Below are 15503 nucleotides of genomic sequence, written 5' to 3'. Positions count from 1 at the left end.
TTCGGGGGCGATTCTAAAAATTCTTTCAGCAGTAAAAAGCTTTATACTATGCCCTGATTGACAAAGGCTAAGTTTCCTCGGCAAAATGCAAAATTCCGGAGGGATAAAAATAAATAAGTGGATCGACCGACCAAAAACATTTTTCACTCATAGAAAGCTGTAAGTACTGTTTCTAAATGGAAAATACAAACTGAAATATAGATGCACAGAAAAACCAGAAAAATAAGACCAGCACTGGGAATCGAACCCAGGTCCTCGGCATTCCGTGCCACGTGCTTTACCGCTACACCACTGCTGGACAACGGTACAGACACGAATTTCCCCTATGCACCACATATCTCAGCTTGTTTGTTTCTTATTTAGCCACTTAAGCAGTGACGCTAGCGACATCGATATTTTCCCAAAGAAGAGTAATCTTTACTACAAAATAGTGTAGTGTAGGAACTAGGCTGTACACCGCTGGCAGGTGGTAAAACTGACCACCTGGCAGGTTAGATTGACGTTTTTTTGTGTAAGGATAGGATTTTTTATATTGTATGTTTCTAGAATTCGACTTTAAAAACGATTGACAGCGGTATACATGCCGGAGAGCAGATTGCTCCCGACAGCCTAAGCGGCTGGAACCATTTTATGTAAATCTATTTATAAGTGCTACCAAGTTCTAAAATAAAGTATAAATAATTGAAGAACAACGTTATTTATTTAATGAGTTTAAAGTCACGCGCGTAGATCCCCATTACCTAAGCTCTTACCAAGTTACAGTCCCCACAGCAGCTTTATATAAGTGGAAGAATTTTTAAAATCAGCTCTGAAGTTGTATTCAGTTTTTTCTATTCCATGGGAATTTTGAATTTCAATCGAGGATAGTCATATTATATCATATGAAAGAATTTTTAAAAGCAGTGCCAAAGTTGAATTTACTTATTTCTATCCCGCGGTATTTTTTTATTTTCCCGGAAAAAAGTATCCTATGTCAATCACGAATACTGTAGCTTACTTTTGGCGAAAGAACTTAAAATCAGACCCGATGTTGAATTCACTTATTTCCATCCCGCGGGAATTTTGCATTTTCCCGAAGAAGAGTAGTCTATACTAATGAGGAATAGTGTACCTTTCTATTGGTGAAAGAATTTTTAAAATCAGCCCCGTAGTTGAATTCAGTTTTTCTATCCCATGGGAATTTTGCAATTTCCAGAAGAAAAAGTAGCCTTTGTCATTTGGGGATAGTCATATCACATAATATGTAAGAATTTTTAAAATCAGCTCCGAAATCGAATTAATTTATTTCTATCCCGAGGGAATTTTGCATTATCCCGGATAAAAAGTAACCTATGTCAATCAAGGATACTGTAGCTTACTAACGGTGAAAGGATTTTTAAAATCGGCTCAATAGTTTCAGAGATTCGACTACAAACAAAGAAACTAAAAAAGTTTAGATATTTCCCTATCCCGTGGGAATTTAGAAAAATCCTTCCTTGGTGCATCTCTACAACACTCGAGGTACATGTGTGCCAAATTTCAAGGCTCTAGCCCCAGGAGTTTAGGCTGTGCGTTGTCTGTCAGTCAGTCAGTCAGTCAGTCGGTCAATCAATCAGTCAGTCAGTCAGTCACGGTACTGTTTTATAGGTATAGATAATGACGACCTTCCATATAAACTTTCATCCCCTATTTCATCCCCTCACAGATCGAATTTTCGAAAAAGCTCAAACAGAATACTTATCGACATTTCTTATTAAGTGCCTAAATACCAAGTTTCATGGTTTTATCTTCGACAGCGACGAACTTCCACCATATAAACTTTCATCCCCTATTTTAACCCCTTAAACAGACAGAGTTACTTTCGCATTTATAATATTATAAATATATAAATAAATAAATAATATAAATAATAGGAAATAGGATAGTATGGATGGATGTATTTATCCGCAGATTAAGCAAGTAATACGAAAAAATAAATTACTAGAAAAAACTGGCAACACCGGTTGGAGGTGATTGATTGAAACCACATTGGGGGCTGCAGTTGTACAAAAACCAAACCACCCGCCACCTGGCGACCACAGGTTCGAAATTTACATTTCCGATTTCAGGGGACTTTTTTCTTAGTGTTCTATTTATAGTTGAGTTAGTGCAACTGTTATGGATTAGACAAGGATTAACATTTGCGCGTGAGTTCCGTTCAAGCTAAATTTGTATTCTAGGGACTGTTTTTTAAAATATCGTTACCCAAAATAACGTTCAGAAGTGCTGAATTTGAGTACCTAAGAGTAGACTGGTAGAAAATCAGTTTAGTCGAAAACTTTATCTCTGTCATTGTTTGTTTGATTGACTGATGGACTACATAGTTTTATTTTTACCCAAGAATCTAGACAATTTTTTTTTCTAATTGTAAATGATAAATTTTTGTAACTGATGTGTTTAGATGTAATTGGGGTACATATTTATGTTATCAAAGTAATGATGTTTATGTAGGTAATGTTAATTATCTGTTGGTATCCCGAATAACTAAATAAATAAAAAATGCAACCGAATTGAAAACTCCTCCTTTTTAGGGTTCCGGAACCAAAATGGCAAAAACGGAACCCTTATAAACTCGCCATGTCTGTCTGTCCGTCCGCGGCTTTGCTCAGGGACTATCAATGCTAGAAAGCTGTAATTTTGCACGAATATATATGTAAACTATGCCGATAAAATAGTATCGAGCGTCCCCCCCCTCTAAAATCTAAACCGGTGGGTGGAAAAATTTGAAAAAATTCAGGATGGTAGTAAGTATATCAAACTTACAAGGAAAACTATAACGGCTAAGTTTGCTTGAGAATTATTAGTAGTTTAAGAGTAAATAGCAGCTTAATCTGTCATCTCCCAGGATAACAGGATCAAAGGAAATTGGGCACAAATTTGTGCCTCTGGGAGAGGACAGGTTAAGGCATAAAATATACCTACCTAAACTTGGAAGATTCCGTATAAAATACGAAATCCTTAGAAAAATATTACTTATTTTTTTCGTAATGGCTACGGAACCCTATTTTAGGCGTGTCCGACACGCTCTTGGCCGGTTTTTTTAGATTAGTTCTAAGGTAAGGAGAGTGTCGATCGTAGATCCTGTGGATGGAATCTTCTATTAGGCGCGCGCGGTCACGCCAAATGACCGTGTTATTATCTCGGCTGGATGCGGTACTATCGGCGTCAAAAGCTGTTACAAATCAAAGACGATATTTCTAACATTATGTAATAAAAAAGCACTGAAATAATGCGGTATCTATGTGGCTCATATTTCGCAAAGGGACAACAAAGAAAAATCACTTTTAGTTAAAAATGTGGCCAAAATTCATATTTTCTTATTTTACGAAGATCCACGTTGAAATTAGCATCTTGAACGCAAAAAATCGCAAATCGCATACCGTGCCGCACAATATTGTTCCTACTCATCGCTTGAAACTCAAAGCAATATTTGTGATAGAACTACTTTAGACACAAACTTTATCCATAGGATTGTCAGCGTTAAGGTTGCCTATTGCTTACGTTGGTAAGTTTCTACATATGTACCTGTGTTGTGTGTGCGCTTACTATTATGTTGGTGTTCAGTAAAGAGTAATTTTGTCAGATTGCTGATTTGGGACCATTTCGTGACACGCATAAAACTATATTTTTATATTTTTCTTTTTTTTTTAATTCATTGTTCTTATGTTTGTCACGAATAAATGTTTTCTTTCTTTCTTTCTTTCATTTTACTGTATTGTATCTACTGTTATGAACTGACGTCATGTGAATAATTTAGGGAACCTGATGGGAATCGCGTCACACCACTAGTAATTAATATCAACTCTTGCGATCACTAGCGACAGCGACCGTGAATACAAATATTTTATCATCAGTCCGGAAATGGCGTCCTATCGCACTTAAACAAGATAGATAGAAGATAGAAAAGTTTATTTCTGCTAAGAGTTACATTTTTAATTTACATTTGTTGTGCCAAACTACAGAGCAGTTTGTCGGCACTTTAGCTCTTGGTTTATAAAGTTACAAAACACAAGTAACGCTTAACATAGGATAGTTAGTATTAAGACTTGCTATGGTTAGTGTTATGTTATGACTTAAGACTATAAAAAGTTTTTTTTTTGTTTTTATACTATTAGAAAAACCAGACATTTTGAATTACAAGCATGCCATTATACCACGACTTATTATTAAAAAAATAATATTTTAATTATCTATAAAGGTTTTTTTCAATTTCAACTTAAATATATGTTTTTTTGTTTTTTCCATGTCCCTAATGAGTTCACTCGGTAGTTCATTATAAATTTGAGGAATCAGGTTACTACTAGTTCTGCGACCATAATAGTTGGTGACGCTCGGCATAACATATGGTTTAGTCTTTTTAGGACGACTTGAGTAGGTACGGGTCCTTTTCAACACAACATCTGATCTCTCAAAGTACTCCGTTGCCAGAATATATTTAATTTTCTTGTCAATAGGCATTATTTTGCAAACTTTATATAATGTATCATACTATCCATGGCAATCATTTTTCTGTTTTACGGTCGCAAGGCATTTTAGGAATCTTGTTTGCAATCGTTTTATTTCATTTAAGTGGGTAGGAAACGATCTCCCGTAGCTACTCAGGCCGTAACTGAACACAGGCTCCACCAATGCGTGATACACAAAGTAGGGCAAATAATCAAGCTATATACGTGCTAGGTTGTACGTATAAGTAGGTATAGTATAAGTACTGTACTAAACTAATAACGATGTAATATAGGCCCGTTTTGACAGCTGTCATCCCAGTACAATTTATAACCGGCAATGGATAAATTGTACTGAGATGACAGCTGTCAAAACGGGCCTATTACATCGTAATTAGTTTAAGTATTACTTATTCTGTGGTATAAGTCGATTCTCGAAGACACAAATTTTAGACTGGGTACAGTGAAAAAAGGGATTAAAAATACAACCTGCTTTAACACCCAATTCACTTTCAGGTTTTAAGTAATTTAACACCATTTTCTTTCAATGCAATGAATGTTGAAGCTAAGTCAACAGCTTAAAAATTCCCGTTTTTTTTTTCATTTTTAAGTTTTATGAAGCTTGTTTGCACAATTGTACGGCAGGACTAGCACGGATTGATCAATTTACCGAAAGGATCCTGGGAAACGCGGGAAAAAATACCGGCAAAGGGTTAGACACGGAGACTACGAATTCATCACGACCTTTTTGCTTCTTGGTCATTTGGACTAGTCGTTTTATTTCGTTCGTAGGCTATGTTTAGTTTTAGATTAGATTTAAAATATTTCGGTAATAATGGCGGGAAGTTAGAATTATAGGTACCTATATATAAATTCTGAAAGGAAAAATAAATGTAAAATCTGACATAAGATTAAATGTTGCCACTGGTGGGATGTAAGAAACTGTTTTTTTTGTCATATTTTAGAACGAAAAAATGGACAAGAAAAAATAATAAGTAAACTAGAAACCTACATTACACAATGCTTTAAAATTAAGAACCTTATGATGTGCCTTAGGTCTTACATGAGACGTCTTCCATGTGGAATTTGAAACACTTATGTCTGGTTTTACAACACCGGGTGAACTGTTTCTGTCTCAACTCTATTTGCGACCAATAAAGGCAGAAGTCCCTAAAGACATCTGCGAACGCATCTATTGCATTCAAAATCGCGTTTTAAAAACAAAACATGTCCTGCAAACCGTCCCTACGATAAAATCTATCCCACTTACAACTCACATGACCTAATTCTTACAACTCTGACCATTACTCGTTGAACTTGGTGATGTTAAGCGCATTTGATTGCAAAGCGAGCGTTGGAAGGTGGTTGGAAGGGGAGTGAGAATAAGGGAAGGATGCGTGAGTGTAGGGGCCAGTAATAGGCCGCATCCCGCAATCACTGCGCACAGGAGTCTGTGACGCGTGAACTCATTCGTTAGGCTGGGGTTGCAGTGAGGGAAATTTTGCAATCATCAACAGTCGGCAAAATGTCTGTCATTAAAAAAACCAAACCTTGTTTCATTAGAAAGACTTCGTTATGGTGTAGGTACAATATGTTCCAATGACTTCCGTAGCCTGTAAACATTTTTTTTGGATTGCGAGTCCTATTCTAAATGTCGTCATATGCACTCAGAAGTAGCGACAGGCGTTTTTATCTGACCCTCGGAAATTATTTCTTAAATAAATCGAAAAATAGTACAGGAAACTTATAATTACTGAAAAATTTATAAAGACGGAAGTTACAATATTATGGGTTTAATCGAGAAAAAATCACCCTCATTTAACGAGCAGCGTGGTACTCGAATAAATTTTTTGTCGCCCCCGTTTCTCGGTGTGCAAAATACATACTCATGCAAAATCACCACTTTCTAGCAGTAACAGTCTCTAAGCTAAGTCACGGACCGACTGGTGCGGCGAGACTATAAGGGTACAGTCGAGTTCGTAAACTTCTGAGCAAAATTTTTATTAAAAATATCTGAACACGCTTCTCTAACCCGTTAACAATAGAGTCGTATTCATATATTTTTGATCAAATATTTGCTCAGAAGTTTATGAACTCGACTGTACTGCGCCATAGTATATCAGCAAAAAATAATCTTATTGTTGGGTAATGTAAGTATATAATGTACGGGTGACACTATTTACCGGCACGGATAATACGGTATTTGACAACTCCTGAATTTGCCATATTTTATATATTAGGTATTATGAAAATACAGATATACAGACAATGACAAAAACTAAAATCGGTCGAAAATTGGATTTATAGTATTTTTTTGAAAAATCTATATAAGTACCTACCTGTCCCTTTCTCAAACGCTTTTCTCTATACAGCAAGTATGGCGCTACTAGCGTGTGACTATGTATTTCTTTCTCTGTCTTATCTTGGATTTCAAACATTTATAAAAGGTAGCTTCAAAATTGTTTTTCTATTCGATAACACGCATTGTGAAGTTTTAATTTATGAAATATATAAAAAATAGTCAAATACCGTATACCGGCATGGAAATACCGACCCGATATTTCGTGTACACGCCCATACAAACTGGTGTCAAACTGACATGAGTTTCTATGGGCGTGTACACGAAATATAATGTTGGTATTGTACGGCCGGTAAATAGTGTCACCCTAATGTACCTATGGTTACTAGTCAATTTGTTCGTAGTTTATCTAAAATAAATTCATTCATTCATTTATCGTTATATCTCAGTGTGCTCCCGGCAGCACGATGCGCTGGCGCACGTACAAGATTGGCACCTGTCAACCTCCGACACGCTGCGTGATCCACATTACTAGCCTCCTTGCTGCCTGTTAATGCACCATAGCAATCATTCGTAATGAGAATGGATCGTTGGCCTCGCTCGTCGTATGATCAGACCCGTAATGTGCTTGTTACGTTAATCAACGTTCTCACTTTAACTGGCCAATATAAGTTTTTTGTCTGATGACAAGATGATGATTATAATCAACTGGTAAAATTCTTCTGATAGTCATAGTAGTGCAGTACTCAGCTACTCACTATATACTCAGCAGGGGAGGCCTATGTCCAACAGTGGACGTCTTAACGACTAATATGATGATGATGACGTGACGCAGCTACTTAAAACTTAGTAAGTAGTAGGTTTGCAGGTGGTAGGACCTTGTGCAAGGTCCGCCCGGATTGCTACCACCATCTTGCTCGCTAATCCTGCCGTGCAGCAGCAGTGCTTGCACTGTTGTGTTTCGGCATGGAGAGTAAGACAGCCGGTGAAATTACTGGCACGTGAGGTATCCCATCTTAGGCCTCTAGGTTGGCAACGCGTCTGCAATACCCCTGATGTTGCAGATGTTTATGGGCGGTGGTGATCTCTTACCATCAGGTGACCCATTTGCTCGTTTGCCATCCAGTCAAATAAAAAAAAAAAAGTAGATGGTGGATTTTATGAATCTGTTGTGTTGTTGGAAATTATATTTACAGGTTGTCTTCAAATTCTTTAGGGTTAGGTAGTAATTAGTTTGACTGAAGATCCTTTTAAAAGTTTTTCATTGAAATTTTTGTTCTGATCGCGTCGTTTAAATTACCACCCACCGTAGAACATACTTGCAGTAAGCAAATGTAAATGTTTAAGCATGTTGTGCATTGTCATAAGGACATTATTGCGAAAGGACCGCAGATCACGATTTCATTGATTCGATCGTACATTCCAAACGCGCATTGATATGACGCCATTACTCCATACAACATGGAGCTGTCAATTCGGATGTTTATAAAAAGCTGACGCGAGACCTTTTGAAGTAGTTCATTAGCATTAAATCGTGCTTTGCTCGACCTGCATCTACCAAAGAAAGTGATGTACTTTGTTGCTAAAGATTCACTAGTTACATACATACTACGTAAAGTACATACATAATATAAAAAATAGAGTACATACATAATATAAGTAATACATAATATAAAATATATATACATACTGCGTAAGTGAGTAAAAGTGAATAGTTCGTTAAGCAAAATGATTGTAAAACTAGCTTTTACTCGCTCGCAGCTTCGCACGTGTATACTATTGCCTTGAAATTGAATTGACATTCTCGTGGGAAATGCCAAAAATTATATCGAGCATTCCACTAACGATGTATAAATAATTCCACGCCGAGATGTAGGTATGTGTCTTCCCTAGCGGGTGAAATTGCACAAATTTATCCTGATCCTTTGGAAATTTTAAGATAAAAAAGTAGCCTGTCTGTTATTGCAGACTTCCAGCTATCTACATTTCAAATTTCGTTTTAAGTTCCAGGAAGCTCCTGAAATTCACGTGAGTATTCCCATAAATTACATCGTGAAATTAATTAACGTTGCATAAAAAATCTTGCGCCAAATGTCATATCTTTAAGACTAGTATGCACAGTTCTTCCACGTACCATACCATTTCATCATTTATTTTTCATCACCCAAACAGCTCCATCCAACAAACCTAATAGTTTTACCGGTATTACGAGTACTATAATCTCTTAATTAATTATCGTTAACTGCATTTGCATCAATGAATAGTCCCTTCAATTGCATCGCATCTAATCGAGCATCTAACGAGTTTACCGACATTTGGTTGTTCAAGTGCATTCTAGCCGCTTTAGAATAGCCAAATTACCTTTCATATATCGTGCTGGTATGATGATTAATTATAAAAACTTAATTATAATGAAACGGTCCATTGTGAGGCGGAGGAACGGCTAGCATTTTATTATATCTACGTTCAATTTGTTTGTTAGGTTTACCTAAATAAGTACGAGCATCCATTGCGGGATGGGATGAAAACTTATACCTTCCGCCGCCTAACTTTTCCTAAAAGTTCATTGCCACGACTAGTACCACAAAAACTATAAAGGTATAATTCCAATAATTGAATGGGCACTATACCGTTAAAAGCTATTCGAATACAATCCGGGAGTAACGTAAAGACGTCGCATTAAAATGTATCTCAAAAATGCGTCAAAACTAAATATTCAGTAATGAACTTTTAGGCAGATTTATATGGCGCGTGGTATAGTCTCTACTACAAAAATATATATAGTTTTCACCTTATTTTATTTTTATCGTCGACTATATACTAGACCATAATACCCCTTTAATATAAAATATCCGGTTACTTTTAAAAGTCTGCCTGGATTTTTCTAATTTCGATAAGGTACCTATCTGACTGTTGAGACACCGTTATCAATCTCAATCTGTCGTATATAGGTAGGTACATTACATTACATAAAAAGGCCGCAGAAAAAAACACAAAATTATAGTTAATTGAGATATGGATTATTACTTAATAAAAAAGGTAAGTAATAAAAAGATTACGTTTTAGAGTACATCCTCAGCCAACTTGTTATAGTATCACTAAAATGAAATCTCAATTACACTAAAACATACGGGTACGGAAACGACTGACGGACAGACATTTTGATTTTGATATGATAATCAGAATGTCATCGAAACGTCACATTATATTGTACTGAATTATAACAATGAGCAATGGTAAATGTGCTTAAATTAGACGTTATGTGTAATATATGCAGCCTTTGTTGTAAAATTGGGAGCTAACTAAACTATAGACTCGATCACTACCTTTGTTGTTGAAACAGTGACACAGGAAGCTCAATATTACCTATACGAGGTAATATTGTAGACAAGGTGGGCCCTGTAACAGTTATTCAGTTAAAAGTACCAAAGATATAATTTCAAACAAACTTTATCATTTTTTTTATGGTGTATGTATGTCATGTAGACAGAATTAACCCCTCGTATGTTTAGGCGCTGATCAGTGCCAAATTTAAGGCTATCTTTTTGTATTTTTTTTAAATCAGCATAATTTGTGCTAGAATCCAGTACTTTTATTAGTTCCCGTATACGAGGGGTTAACAAATATATATTTTTTCAATTTCATTCTTGAGCTGCTAATTTGTTTGTTTCGATGTTCATTAAAACTGTCAACGGACAATTTTAGTTTTGTTGTTGATTTATTCAATAGTGTTTATTTAGGGTATCCTATATTCAATACGAAAAGAAATGGAAAAACTTCTTTAAAGTATCTACAACCATTTTACAAAATATTTGGTGTAGGTTAGGTAGTAGGTAGTTGTTATGATTTCGTTCGAGTTTAACATCTGTATTGTCACAGGTGTGGCCATGGCGTTTTGTTTTTGTTTAATAGTTATTTCAATTGTTTTTGACTACGCAATGATCATCTTTGTCGTTGGTTAAAGTATTCTGATGACATCAAGGCAATGCGTTATGTAAACTTTTAAAAATAAATACTGTACAAAAATACAATAATTTTCTTTTTAGGGTTCTCTGTACCTGAAGTGTCTAAATGAAATCCTATAGCTTTTAGGTACTCGGGTGTCCATCGGTCTGTCCGTCGACCCTCATACAGGTTAATAACCAAACGGCATGGTACTATACTATAGTCTTAGAATTTTTACAGTATAAGGATCTTGTTCACCCAAAGCCAAAGAAAATCGAGTAGGGTATCGTTGTTTAGAGCTCGTTGAGTATGAGTGGATAGATATTGTATTTTTTGTTTTAAAAATATTGAAAAACGATAGAATGAGAAGTCACCAAAGACAACTTTTTCTTTTATTATTTTGAACTTGAAAATTTGGTTTTAATGTAGCGATAAATCAGTTTTTTTTTCTAAATTATCTTATTTTCAAGAATCAATTTTGTTGACCGCATTGATTTGCGATACGAGATTTTTCCAAAGTAGTGACGATTTATCAATTTACCGGCCAAAATCCTTTCACGGCTGAGTGTCTCTTGGCCAACCACCAAGGGATTCTTCATACTCCACTGATCCACCCCAAACTGTTCCGAATCGAATTGACCAATCATTACATCCGGTCGCAGCTGCGTAGAAACAAAACCTCAGATGCACTTTCTTTAATAATCAAGGCGTACAATCATAGAGCATATTGTTTTTAAAAGTGCGTTGACCTCTAGTTTGGGCCACGTGAGGCCACACGTGCATATGTCCTTTGTGAATGTCCATTGCGTGTTAGATGATTTCTTAAGCATTTAGGGTTTCAGAGTTGCGAAAGGAATGGAGTCGCTTTCGTCACCGTGATTTTATTTTCACGATTCTAGTCTTTATTAAAAAAACCCAGCACTTCATTTGCAGGGTCCGAGGATATATATCAATGGATATATATCATGATATATATCCGATATATATCAAATGATTTTTTATGATATATATCAATACAAAAATTGGTTTAAAAATTTGATATTATTAAGTAATTTTTGGCTAGTTTTTGGCCTTTGTTACTGTATTTCTACTTCCCAAATGTAGATGGCGTTGGGTAGTTAAAAGATACTTTTGTAAGATTTTACATATACATAAAAGTGTTCTATTCCATTATATGAAGATAGAAATTTCTGTTACTAGCTAAATCAATTAAACTGCTGCGTTTTGTATACGTACTTTAAAAATATTTTCTACTGTTTGATTCCTTATTACAAGCTTTTATTTAGTTTCATCTGTCCCGTTGTCTGTCTGTCTGTCTGTAATCAAATCTTGCAAGTTCAATTCAACTAATTTCCAGTAGTTGTAAACAACAGAAGATAAAGAATAACCCCCTTCATAAATCACTTATTTTTTTAAACTGACAAAATCAGCGTCTTCATCAAAATATTTTTTCTTGTGGACAGCTCTATTGGATGTCCCTGTTCGCTCTCAAGTCACCAACCCTTGCACTTGTTCACAATCACAATAAGACCCTTCGTTTCACGACTGCTTTATGCAACTGCGACAACACATAGGAAAAAACAAATATTTGGTCTTTTCTGCGTTTTAAAAATTTGTCTTTGTGTGAAGTGATTTGTTTATGTTATTATGTTAAAAGCACTAGGCTTAGCTAAGCAGTTTTTCCCTGCAAGCGTTTTTCTAAGCATTTTGTCGGTACAATTAGATGTTTATTTAACATTAAAAACATTTAAAACGTTGTTAGAAGTAAAATACAATCAATAGTAAAAAATAATATCTCAAAAATGTAAATTTAGATTTTGTTATGCTGTAAGTTAGTTACAAGTTTACCTTATCTAAAATGGCGTAAAAGGTTTCTTGAATAGGTATTATTTATTTTCTAGCCTATTAGGTGACCCATTTGCTCGCCTGCCCGTGTTATCTATTCTTACTTAATCTCATCTTAATAGGTATATAGGGTTTTGCTTTGCTTGTAAATCAACTTTCATAAAAGTCATTGTTGTGTCCGATTAACGGATGCAAGTTTTTTTTTTACTAATTCTAGGAGTCGCTAGCAGCTATCAAAGTTTTGAAAACTATTTTTTTATGTGAAAATTTAGCATAAGTAAATTAAAATTAGGATATGTATGAGACTGGGGTAGATTTTTTTCGCATCAAGGTATTTATTTATTTCTGAAGTCAAAAAATTAACTAAGTAACCGTCGTAGAGCGAGGGGGGTGTATCGAGTAGGGGGGTATTAATGAATGAACGAATGAAAAAAGCTTATTCGACACACATGATACACACAAAAATCACAAAAATAGTAGAAGTACATACAGTATAGTATGACGTAGAATATTAAAAAATAAATGAAAAATAAATAATATAAAATTGTCTTAAGTATGTGTGATTTCTGGGAGATTGCTCGGGAATTCCCCTTACTTGATACACCAAGATATGTTGAAAAAGTAAAATAAATACAAAACGGTGACATGTTTTCAATACAACGCAACGGATCAATATGCGCATTGGCATCAATATGCCAATTTACGTTTTTTATATAATTGTATCAAGCGGTAGCGACCTCTAAAATAAATAAAAATAAATCTAGCATATGCGAGCAATTGGCAAAGTCGATTTTTAAGCAACTTATAAGTAAGACATAACGAGAAAAAAAACAAATAAACTTTGTTTGTTTGTAGATATTTTTATTTTCTTAAAGCTGCATTGTTATTCATTATCATTGTGAGGGTACAATTTTCTTCTCGAAAACGCTAGAGGCCGCAGGACACAGTCCAAGACACGGGTACTAACTGATAGTATTTTATAAAAACGTAACTCTTTATCTTTATCAAGTGAGCAATTAAAAATATATGCGTTCTATGGTTTATAAATTAAGTACAAGCACGTGTTCTCGACATACTTTAACATTAATTAATTAAACTAACGCATCATGATTCATTATTCATTAAAACATCGTTCATTATTTCCGACCACTTGACTTTCTTATAATTAGACAAGAACAGAACTTACTTGGAAATAAAGTTTAAAGCCGTAGTAGTTAAATGATTTAATTGTCTTTCGAGAGTACCGTTTGGAAGTTACGCAAGTTCATACAAAAATATAATGTAAATAAAAAAATATATGGAGATAGTAAAAATTTAAGAATGTGTTAACGATGAACGAAAATTGCAACAATAAATAAATATTGTATATCAATTGTACAAAAATTGGCTTAGTTTATAACTAAGTAAATAAAACTAAAATATGTTGAGTAGACAAATATATTTTTTATGTGATAGGAGGAAAACGAGCAGATAGAAAAAAATGCGTGCTCCCAGAAGAAGGGCTACGAAGAAGCCCGAAACAGGCGAGCTAAACTCAATTTAAGACGTGAATAACCGGGTTTATTTCACTAAATTTGAGTGAGTAGTATCAAACTTTTTTAACGTAAAGTACACCATATAGAACTTTAACACGTTGGCTGCCCATTATAGTATTAAGGTAAACGAGGGAAGTGACTTTATTTTTATACTATTTAAAATCAAAATAAAGGAAGTAATCATCAAAAATTATAAGAAAATAAACTAAACTCATAAAATAAAAGCATAAGGGTCAACGCCCCTTCTAAGGCGTGTTCAAATGTCTTTATGCATTGAACCCTAAAAGCTTTTTAAATCAAAGTTACCGAAACCCTCTGATTCCGAACACGTTTGAGGGTCCTGAGGTCCTCCCAGCCCTCCGGACATTGAACTGGTTCCTTTATTTATAGGTAGATTTAAGAAATATTTTACTGTCGACGTACCGGCAGTTAAGTAAATGTGAGTTTCAAAAAACAACTCGATCAGAAACAGACTTTGTATAATAGTGAGTATACAAGCTACACACTACAATCAGTACAATACATTGTCAATAGGATGATATAATTTTAGTCAATAGAGTAGTTTCCAATGGCGTTGCGACGTAACAACTTGATTCCGATCTTGCTGCCTAAGATTTTTAACGTGACGTCAGTGATGACGAGTATTTGTATGGCAGAGATTGTGTATTGTAGGTTTGCCTTGATAACTGCATACAAAAGTTCAAGAAACGAGAAGTGGCAGTGACAGCAACAAACTGTTGCACCTGAAGACTTAATTTACGCTTCTCTCCGCGTTGCCTAACGAAAATGTTTACTCCACGCCACTGGTAGTTTCAGAGTGGCAAAGTTCAGACACAACAAGATCATATTGATTTCTGCAAGATCATCCAATTGGGTAGTTTCAATTCAAGTAAAATTGCAATAAATTTGTAAATACATACAAATTAATTGTTGTTATATTCAGGGCATGGCATATTGTAATCATCACCACTTTGTTCACCAGAGAAATAAAATAAAGATTTAATAAAGAATTTTTTAACAAAAAAAGGTAAAACGGACTCTAAAAAAATATAAAAAAATGGAACCGAACACAAAAACCTTGAAGAGGGACTACCTCAGAAGAGTACACTTTCTAATTAAAAAAGAATTTTAAAAATCGGTCCGCAATTGACTGAGTCATCGGTGAACATTATTATTATTATTTATTTATTTGTCAACAAAAAAATTACAGCATTTCAGCTGAAACACCAATGCGCTGTAAAATTCAAATTATACAAAAAAAATAGGTACACAAAAAGACATAAAATAAACAAAAATTACATAAAAAAAAATTAGGGATTTTTGAACATACATAAAATAAAGGTTTGTAACCTTGGAACGTAGAACCTCCTCGTCGGTTAAAAATGCGATTATATCAATTGCCTTTCAACTAGTGTTTGC

The sequence above is a fragment of the Choristoneura fumiferana genome, chromosome 15, assembly GCF_025370935.1.
Source record: "Choristoneura fumiferana chromosome 15, NRCan_CFum_1, whole genome shotgun sequence".
NCBI classification, from domain to species: Eukaryota; Metazoa; Arthropoda; class Insecta; order Lepidoptera; family Tortricidae; genus Choristoneura; species Choristoneura fumiferana.
The sequence above is the reverse complement of the archived record's forward strand: the minus strand, read 5'-3'. Positions refer to the sequence as shown.